This window comes from Dioscorea cayenensis, chromosome 3 (assembly GCF_009730915.1).
Source record: "Dioscorea cayenensis subsp. rotundata cultivar TDr96_F1 chromosome 3, TDr96_F1_v2_PseudoChromosome.rev07_lg8_w22 25.fasta, whole genome shotgun sequence".
NCBI lineage: Eukaryota > Viridiplantae > Streptophyta > Magnoliopsida > Dioscoreales > Dioscoreaceae > Dioscorea > Dioscorea cayenensis.
This window is the reverse complement of record NC_052473.1, coordinates 3,585,980-3,596,696: the sequence shown is the minus strand read 5'-3', so window position 1 is coordinate 3,596,696 and position 10,717 is coordinate 3,585,980.

Here is a 10,717-nt window from a genome sequence, read left to right as displayed (position 1 = left end):
ATAAAAGTCCATTTATATTTTTTTTTACATTTTACTTTTTTTTTAATATAAATTCTGAAAATATTAGAAAATATGACAGTTAAACCTGCACCGATAAAAAATTATTACAAAGTTGGTTAGTTTAACTTGCGCCGGTTAGTAATTATTATGAAATAGGGCGATCAAATTTGCATCGGCCAGACAGTCTAACTTGCACCGATCAGTAATTAGTACAAAATAGGACGGTCAAACTTGCACCGGTCAGTAATTAGTACAAAATAGGATGATCAAACCTTCACCAGTCAGTACTTAGTACAAAATATGATAGTCAAACCTGATGGGTGCAGGTTTAGCAGTCATACTTTGTACCAAGTACTAATCGGTGCAGGTTTGACCGTTCTACTTTGTAGTAGGTGCTGACCAATGGTACGGATTTGACCGTCTTACTTTGTACGAAGTACTAATTGGTGCAGGTTAGAACATCTGACCGATGTAGGTTTGATCGTCCTATTTCGTAATAATTACTCACTGGTGCAAGTTGAACTAACCAACTTCGAAATAATTTCTGACCGGTGCAGGTTTGACCGTCCTATTTTATAATATTTTCGAGATTTGTATTTTTTTTAAAATAAAATGTAAAAAATATATATAAATGGGCTTTTATTTTTTAATATAACTTTTTTAAATAATTTAAAAAATTCTTAACGGTAGCTACCATGAGCTGCCGTTAAAAATTTTATTTTATTTTTTTTTAAAAAAGAGAGCATATGCTGTTTTCAATTTTTGTTTTAAAAAAATTAAAAAACATTGAAAATGGGAGAAGCTCTCCTGTTTTCTTTTCGGTTTAAAACTGGGAAATTTACCTGATTTTTGTTAGGTGGCAGAAATAAGGTTCTTGGAGAGCTGTGGTATAAAGGCAATATCAGGAATATGGCTGAGGGTGGAAAATGCGCTGCTGTGCTGTCATCTGAGCCCGCTGTAGCTTGCGACACTTAATATGAATATGGTCAGGAGCATGGCAGTAATGGCATCGAACTGACCGTCGAGGCGGTGCACTAGAAACCGGTCCCTGAGACTAAGATAGAGGATGGATAGGAGCGCTAAGACCAAGAGACGGCATTAAAGGAGCAATGGTCGGCACTAGGTTCTGCTGGGGAGCAGCAAGAACAGAGTGAGGAGCAGCAGGTGGTGGAACCACATCTAAGGACCGAAGATGAGTCTCCTCAGCAAGCACATATGCCAAAGTATCACTAGCAGACGGAGGTGTAACCCGGTGTAATAGCTGAGCCCGAACGGCCTCGAACTCAGGGCGAAGACGCATGAGAAACTCATAAATGTGAAGATAATCACGATCCTGAGCAATGGCAAGACACTGGGCACAGGTCGGAGAAGGAGAGGGGGTCATCTCATCACACTGACGCCATAAATCACTGAGCACGGTTGTTTATGTAAAAAAGTTGCATGTCCTGATTCAAATCGAATAAAAATTTTTTAAAAAAATTACATATAGTCAAATAATAATCGAATTAGGACAACATGTGGTTAAAATAAATAAATTTCATTATATTTGGATATATTCAATAAGTCTAGAAGATATTTTCGAGATAATCTAAATATTTAGAATTTGAAGATCAGCCGAGAGAGAGCAGATCTTGAGGCGATCTAAAATATCCAAATCATAAGATCAGTCTAGAGCACAGATCTCGAGGCGATCTAAAATATCAAATCGCAAGATCAGCTGAGAGCACAGATCTCGAGGTGATCTAAAATATCCAAATCATAAGATCAGTTTAGAGCACAGATCTCGAGGTGATCTAAAATATCCAAATCGTAAATCAGCCTAGAGCATAGATCTTAAGGCTATCTAAAATATTTAAATCGCAAGATCAGCCGAGAACACATATCTCAAGACAAAATGCAAATTACAAAATTGCCCTTGAGAATACATATCTCGAGGCAATCTCAAATTTTAGGATAGCCCGAATACACATCTCGAGGCAATCTTAAATTTTATATAGCCTGAGAACAAATCTCAAGGCAACCTGAGAAAATACAAATTCTGGGGCTCCCAAACACATATCCCTAGGTAGATTGAATTTTATTAATTTAATTAAAGTTTGAAAATAAATTTAAATTTTTAAATTTTGATTTTATTAATTAAATTCAAAAATAAATTTAAATTTTTAAAATTTGATTTTATCCTCTCTTTAGATTTTATTAATTAAATTTTAAAAAAAATTTAAATTTTAAATTTTGATTTTATCCTCTCTCAAGATTTTATTAATTAAATTTTTAAAAAAAATTCAAAATTTAAATGTTAAAATTTGATTTTACCTTTTTCTCTCGACTTGGTCTATGAAATGTTATGATTGTACGGGTAGCGGTTCGGATACTTCGGATGCTGAAGATAAGAAGGAGAGAAACTCTTTAAAAGAAACAGGGAGAGTTGAAGGAAGAAAGAGGAAGAAGGACCCGAGAGAGGTTCGCTCTCTTATTGATACAAAAAAATATATATAAAGAGGAGATGGCGGACATGGTTGAATGGCTGAAATAATGCCTAATGCCGCCAACCATGTCCGGTGCTCGCTACGTCTATTGCCTACCGGCCAATGCTTGCTGGCCGATGCCGCTGCTCGCCGCCGGTCATAGGGATCGCGGGATACATGGTTGAATGGTCGAAATAATGCCGCCAACCATGTTCGGCACCACCGCCTCTACTCGCTCGCCACTGCTGCTACCACTGCTACTTGCTCGCCATTACTGCCTGTCAAGGAGGTCGCGGACATGGTTGAATGGTTGAAATAATGCCGCCAACCATGTTCGGTACCCGCTGCTCACCGTCACCACTACCTCTCTCACTCTTGCCCTCTAATCGCTCCTGCTACTATGAGATTTGAAGAAGGGAAGATGGAGAGTCTATCAAATGAGATCCTTCACGCCATGGCAAGATTCCCTTATGATGTGCATCCTAAGGTGCAAGAACATCCCATGGCAATGACATTAATGGGGACCCAAACTCTTGGTTATATGGTCATCAAATGGACGGAAGACAATTATGCTCTTAAGTGTAAGTGAAGAAGCCCGATAGTTTAGAATCCCTAGTCCATTGAGTGTCATGTTGCTGTCTATCAATAAAAAATTCATGTGGTTCATGCATGCATACTTATGTTTGGTTTTAAAATTTATATATACATATATATATGTATGGTTGCTGTTGAATACAATCAAGATTGTATGGTGGGCCATATTAATATGGTGTGAAAATGATGGAAAGCAAGAAAAGGCATGCACCATTAAAAAATAAAATAATAATGAACAAAGTAAAAGAATTGATATCAAGCTTCTGATTTTCATATTCTGGTCACCAAAGCTTTAACATATTAATTAATTGGAATATGACATGGGAAACCCAATATATATAAAAGATGTGGAATAAAAAAATAAAATAATAATATATATAAAATTGAGAAGTATGCATGCATATATGCATATAAAACAAAAAGAAAGTAAGCATGCATCCTCACGTGCATGGAAAGGAAATTTAAAAAAAAGAAAAAAAAAGAATGAAAAAAAAATGAAAATGAATGGAAAATGAGTATGCATGCATATATATATATATATATATATATATATATATATATAAAGAGCATGCAAATGCAAATAAAAAAAAATGATGAGAGGCATGCATACGTGCTTAGCAATAAAAAAAATAATAATTAAAATAAATAAATAAATAAAATAATAATAAATAATAATAAGAAGCATGCATAGGTTTGAAAGCATGAGTATATCCCATTTGGCTATACACCACAGCATGATTACAACAATTTGCTCTTTATGTTCTAGACAGAAGAAAGTTTGCAGGTGCTCACAAAATATACAACATAATGCTGATAATAATAGTGATAATGCCGATGATAAAAATGATGTGATGCTTTGATGATAATGATAATGTTAACGATGATGCTTAGATGATAATACTGATGATGATGTCATGATATGGGAAAAAAACGTGCAAGGATGCATGTGTATGAAATGAAAAGTAAAATAATAATAATAATAATAATAATAATAAATGAATGAGAAAACATGCATGAAGTAATGAGAAGCATGCAAAATAAATAAATAAATAAATAAATAAAAATAAAAATAAAAATAAAAAAAAGAATAAAAAAATGATGGGAAGACATGGGCCCACTATGAAGAGGTATACATGGACCAAGAAGCATGTTATGTATGCATATGGGTAAAAATAAATAAAAAAAAGTATGCATACGTTCATGGAAAAAAAGGGCAGGCTTGCGTGCATATATATATATATATATATATAAAAATAAAACAAAATAAAAAAATAAAAATAATAATAATAATAAAAAGTAATAAAAAGGATGAAAAACCAGTGCTCATGTGCATGAGATAAAAGTATAATAAATGATGAAAATTAGAAACATGCAGATTCACATGCATGTTTGTGAATGTTTTAAAAAAAAGGGCCCCACGTGTCATACACATGAGTATATATATACTCAAATAAATAGAAGCCACTATGATTATGATAATACACATGAGTATATATATACTCAAATAAATAGAAGCCACTATGATTATGATAAGTGTGGATTAAAAATAAAAAAATAAAAATAAAAAAAAATAATAATAAATCTGGAAATGATATCCAAGCAACGGGATAGTACACTGCTAATCTCAAAGCAATGACAATGATGCTTATCTCGAGATAGTGGTTAAATTTATTTCATGACGGTAATGAGATATATAACGCGATAATAAGGCACAGGCGGTAATGGCCTATTCATTTCAAGACAACGAACAAAATTACATAAAAAAGAGCAAAGAATGAAATATACATCTCAAAAATGGTAATGCGGCAAAGGAACGCAGTGACAGGCGCATAGCAGCAAGAATATATATATATATATACATATAAGTGATGTAATAAATATGTCTATATAATAAAATAACAAGATTTATAATTCGCAAATCTTCTTACTCTTACTTGTATTTTTTGCCCTTAATCGGAGGTTCCTAAGATTTCTAATCTAGGGTAATTAATAATAGAGGCTTGCCTCTATTAGAAATGATGTTTGTGCTTTGATATACTGTTTGGTGTCTTTTTCATGATGCCAGACGCATATTTTCGATCCCACAATGACAAAGAAATCCGAGACAGAGGTCTCACGCTGATAGGTAGAGGTGAGAGTCTGTAGCAAGGAGTAGCGCAATGCCTGACTGGAAGGGAGATAGAGTGCGCCAAATGATCCCAAATCGCCTTGGCTGTAGAAAGATCACAAACAGCCAAACGAATAGGAAGCTCACAGGACTGACAGATGATAGCAATGGTACGAGCATAATCCTCAGTCCACTTAAGCAAGTCAGCAGACGTGGAAGAGGATGCGCTGGTAACTGTAGACGAAGAGAAGCTAGAAGAAGGGCACTAGAAGAAACTGAAGACGGACGGGTACCATCAACATGACCCCAAAGATTAAGTCCGCGAAGGAGCACACGTAAAGTGGACGACCATGCTTTATAATTCTTGCCATTGAGCATGACGTCCGCCTTTTGGAGATAAGAAACCTGGGTTGAGGCCATGAAAAACACACTGCGGGCTGAGGACTGCGCGGGGGCGCGCTGTGGATGCGCGTTGGGACGCGCGCTGGGCGGCAGGAGACGCGCGTGGGGGCCGAGGGCATGCGGGCGTGGCTGCCGAGGGCAGCGTGTGCGGATCGAGGCGGCGCACGCGGATCAAGGACAGTACACGCGGATCGAGGGCGGCGGCGCGGAAAAATTAGGTTTAGAAAAACCTCTCTGATACCATGTTAGGTGGAAAAGATTAATCAATTTTTCATTACAAAAACCCACAATTGTATAAGGTATATATAGATACACAGTTATATAAATATGGTAGTTATACAAATATAGATATACAGTTGTATACACAGTTGTATTCCCTAACAGTTTTCACTCAACTTGTGCATTTTGATAAATAATTTAGAACATGCAATTTCGTAAATATATTTGTTTTTTTTTTTTTTGCAATATTTAAAAAAGCATTCTTGTGATTATACATAATATAAAAGGTATGGATGGTGGTTGTACAGATTTTATTAGGGGTAGTGTGGCATTAAAAATTAAAAGTGACTGATTTCTATAACCAAGTATTTCTTTTGGAAAAAATGGATTTGTGGTTTATTTTTTTTATTTAGAAAATTAAATTTTGTAGACAAAATATATTCAATTGATAGTAGTTGTATTTATTTATAGTAACTTTTATTTTATACATATTTTTCAAAATTTTGTAAGAATTTCGCTTTTTAGGAATTTTTTTAAATTATAGTCACATAGAAGGATGGAAGGATAATAAAAAGTATTTTGATGCTCAAGGAGGAATATGTCCGAAATATATATAATTAAGAGATAAGCAACAAATATATTTCTAAACTTTAATTCAAACGTTAAGATTAAAGAACGATAGGCATAAAATGACTTAAAAATGTTATTTTAGATTAAAGTTGGATGATTGTGCTAATTTCATTCATATATATATAATATAGGTTTATGTTAACATTTTCATAATAATATTTTTACCCATTTTAATTTGGTGATATTAATAGGTATGTAAATATTGTTTATACATGGAATGTGTTCTTGTGGAATATTCACAATATCCACATATACTATTGTTAATATGAACTTGTATGTATATAACAGTGTCATAGTTGTTTTTGTTGCTTATAGACTTTATATTTTTTTAAATATGATATTTAAATATTTTCATGATTGCAATTCCTTTAAATTAGAATAAATACATATTAACATTAATGCATTGCCTTTCTTTTGAGGAAATGATAGGTGAGTTATAATGCAGTAAATATTATTCGGAAGCAGATAGATAGATAACGTTCATAGTTTGGCAAACATAGAGACTTAAGACTTATATATATGTATATATGATTTAAGTATTACATATAACAAGCCAAATCTAATCTATGTAGTTTATTTTTTCTTTAAGAGCAACATTGTCGCTGATATGACGTTATGCAAGGTGCTCATGCTCCCAATTTATTTTTGTTGCAACTTCTTCATGATGTGGAGAATAAAAAAAAGAGCACTACAATTAGGATTATCATTTAACAGCTAAGCATATTTCTCTAATTTATGCATTAAAAAAAAAACCACTACAAACATGAATTTATGGAACATTCAAGGTATAGGTTTGGTTTGATTGAGTTTTGATTTCAAACCATGTGAAAGTGCACAGTTATTGCAAATTTGTATATATCCTCTATATCTGAAGTTAAAGTGGATATAATTTGCATAAGTTGTTCTTTCGCGAGTCTTATGCTGAATATAATTTATCTGGCAAAGCTTTGTGGTTTTCACATATTCTCATATATTGTCACAACCATTGGAATTGTCGCTTGGTGAAATATTCTTTGCAGACTTGTGTAGATCTCGTGATTGGTGAAATATTCTTAATATAATACCCGAATTGGTCCATTTACTTTTCTCTCTCTTTACTTTTGGTCCCTTTACTCAGAAATGCGCCCCACTAATCCTCTAGTCTTAAAAATGGCTATAGTTAGTCTCTTTTACTCTAAAATAGGACGATTAATGGTTGTATTTTCAAAAATATGGGGACTAGATGGGAAGAGATTAAAGGTAGAATGACTAAGTTGGGTCATTTTCAAGAGTAGATGGATTAGTGGGGCGCATTTCTGAGTGGAGGGACAAAAAAAAGCGAGAGAAAAATAGAGGGACTAATTTGGGTATTATACCAATATTCTTTGCAGACTTATGCAAATTGTACTGACATAAACATTTCATTAAAACTTCTTTATTTTGTCAATAGTTTTATGAGGATAAATATTTACATAACCTAGAAAGAAAACTTAATTCTCAATGAAACCGAACTCATTTAGGTTCATGATTGATTACATGTAATGTTAAATTTAAATATGAAAAAATTAGAAATATTATTTGATGTAGACCAATTGTTTCCATAGCATATATTAATTTCTCTTTTTGACATTTGAAATAGTTTTTAACAATATGCAACAACCCAATAAAATAATTTTAATAGTAAATAGTATTTTTTTTTTTTGCAATAACTAAATATGACAAACAAAAGTTTGTTAATATCATTGGTGAAAATATTTAAATAATTATTTCTAAAGATAATAATTTATTCAACTAATATTTTATATGTTGTTAAAGTGTACGTAATAATGCAATTGTGGAAGCATACCTTTCCTTTTGAGCTTGTAAACCTAGGTTAATTTTTCATTTCTTTAAACCTTTATTATGTCTTGTGCAAATTTCTTAAACCTAAAAAAATTTAAAGCTTTATCTACATTATTGAAATTACTAAAAACATACATAGTAGTCATATAGTCAAAAATAGCATGACATAATTATTTCACTTTCATGATATTGAAGGATAAAACTGTGGGCTCCTTTTTTTCCACTCGGCCTTTAATTAGGGTATGACCGGTTGAAAAGCATGGATCACAAATCAAAATTTAATATATATTTCGGATGATTCGGGTTCATGACTCCTATTGAGGGCAAGCCCCTAATATTAGTACCCAAACAATGTCATGGGAACCTCCGATTAAGAAACAAGTGTAGAATGAGAAAGTGGCTCGAATAAACATGATAATTTTTATATTTAATTTCAAAGATGCATGTGAATACAGTGATCATAGCACAAGAATCAAAAGAAGAGAGCTATTCTCTAGAGAGCTTAACAAGAGACTTTTTAGAAAAGAGCTATTTCTATCCTGCTCTTCAAAATTTATTTTTTAAGTACGCTCTTAGCTCTTATCTTTGAAAGCATGTCGAGAAGATCCTTTTAGCTTTGTGGATGTAGCTCCTCGATCTCTTTTATGTGGGTTTGTGTCTTGAGACATAGCTTAGTCAAAGCTGCGAGCACTCTACATTTCAGGTTGCCTACTTGGCAGCTACTTTTAGCTTCTTTTTATCGGCGAAGAGCTTTGGCTCTTTGCGCAGCAAAAATCTCCGGCTCCTTGACTTGTGAAACTCCTCAAGTTTTTGGCTTCTAGTGCCTAAAACTTGAGTTGCAGTTTATCGTTTTCATGATGCATTTAGGGTCTTAGCTCTTCGATGCTTTTGAGCCTTGACCATTTGATAAGTCATGACCTTTAGCATGGTTAGGGTCGTTAACTCGATAATTTTTGACTTGATTTTTAAAATGAACCTCAAACTCATAGAGACCTCATAATGAGCTTAGGAAAATCTTTTGCCAAACTCAACTTTTTCAATGAGTGTTGGCGAGAAACATTTTTCTTCTTTTTTGTGAAAATTTTTCATTTTCTACCCTTTCCTTTCATTTCAAAGAAAAGATTTTTTCTCTTTTTCTCTGCACTTTTCGTGCACCTCTTTTCACTCCAGCGGGTGTCGAAAAAGACCTCAGTGAATTTCAAAATCTTTGTCAACTCTTCTCTGTTTTCATGAGTGTTGATGAGAGATATTTTTTGTGAACTTTTCATTTCATCTTTTATTATATCACTTCAAGAAATTTTTATTCTTCTTTTCATTTCACTTTTTACTCCAATGAGTGTCGAGAGGGACCTCAAAGTGAGCTTGAGAAAGGGTTTGATATGAAGAAAATTTCTCTTTACTCCAAGAGTGTCAAAGGACTTGAGGTGGAATGAGAAATTTCTGACGAAAAATTTCTCGGGTACCCCTGAAAGTCAAGACTTTAAGGTGGAATGAGAGAAATCTATGAAAATTTCTAGTTATCCCAGAAAGTCGAGGACTTGAGGTGGAATGAGGAGAATTTATAGAAAATTCCCGTTCTCGCGAGAAAGCGAGCTTCGTGGTGGAATGAAAGGAGAAGTCGTGAAAAATTTCTACGTTCTGCGAGAAAAAGCGAAGAGCGAGGTGGAATGAGAGAAATTTCGTAGAAATTCTCGTTACTGCGAAAAAAGCCAAGGCTTCATGGTGGAATCGGGAGAAATCGTGAAAGAATTTCATTACCCCGAGAAAAGCCGAAGCTCTAAGTGGAATGGGGAGAAATTTAGAAGTCTAGACTCCTGAAAAGCCAGAGGCTTCGTGAGTGGAATAAGGAGAAATTTCAGTGAGATTTCGATTCTGCAAGATAAGGCAGCAGGCTTCATGGTGCGATGAGAGAAATTTCATAGGGATCATGGAGGCCTTACATGAAATTACCAAAAATACCCCCCACTCAAATTCATCCTTTACTTTTTCTCTCATACTCTCTCTTTTGTTTTAACCCATCCTTTCATTTTCCCATATTTTCCTTTCTTCTCTTATTTTACTCACCCTTCCATTTTCCATATTTTTCCTTCTCTCTTTTTCAACTCACCCTTCCATTTTTTCCATTTTTCCCTTTTCTCTCTTTTTTTTATTCACCCTTCATTTTTTCCATTTTTCCCTTTTCTCTCTTTTTTTTATTCACCCTTCATTTTTCCATTTTTCCTTCTTTTCTTTCATACTCTTCCTTCATTCTTTCATCTCTTTTTATTTTTCTTCATTTCTTTCATCATCTTACCAAAAATGCCCCTTACCAGTAGACTCCTCATTCCATATTTTTAAAACAAAAATATCGCTATACTCTAAAAAGAGGTCAAACCCTAGAAACATATGCAAAACAAGATACATGGTCTAGACTGATTTTTGTAAAAGAGCATGCTTTGAATTTCTAAATAATGGTAATTATAAAAGAACTTTGGAAGGA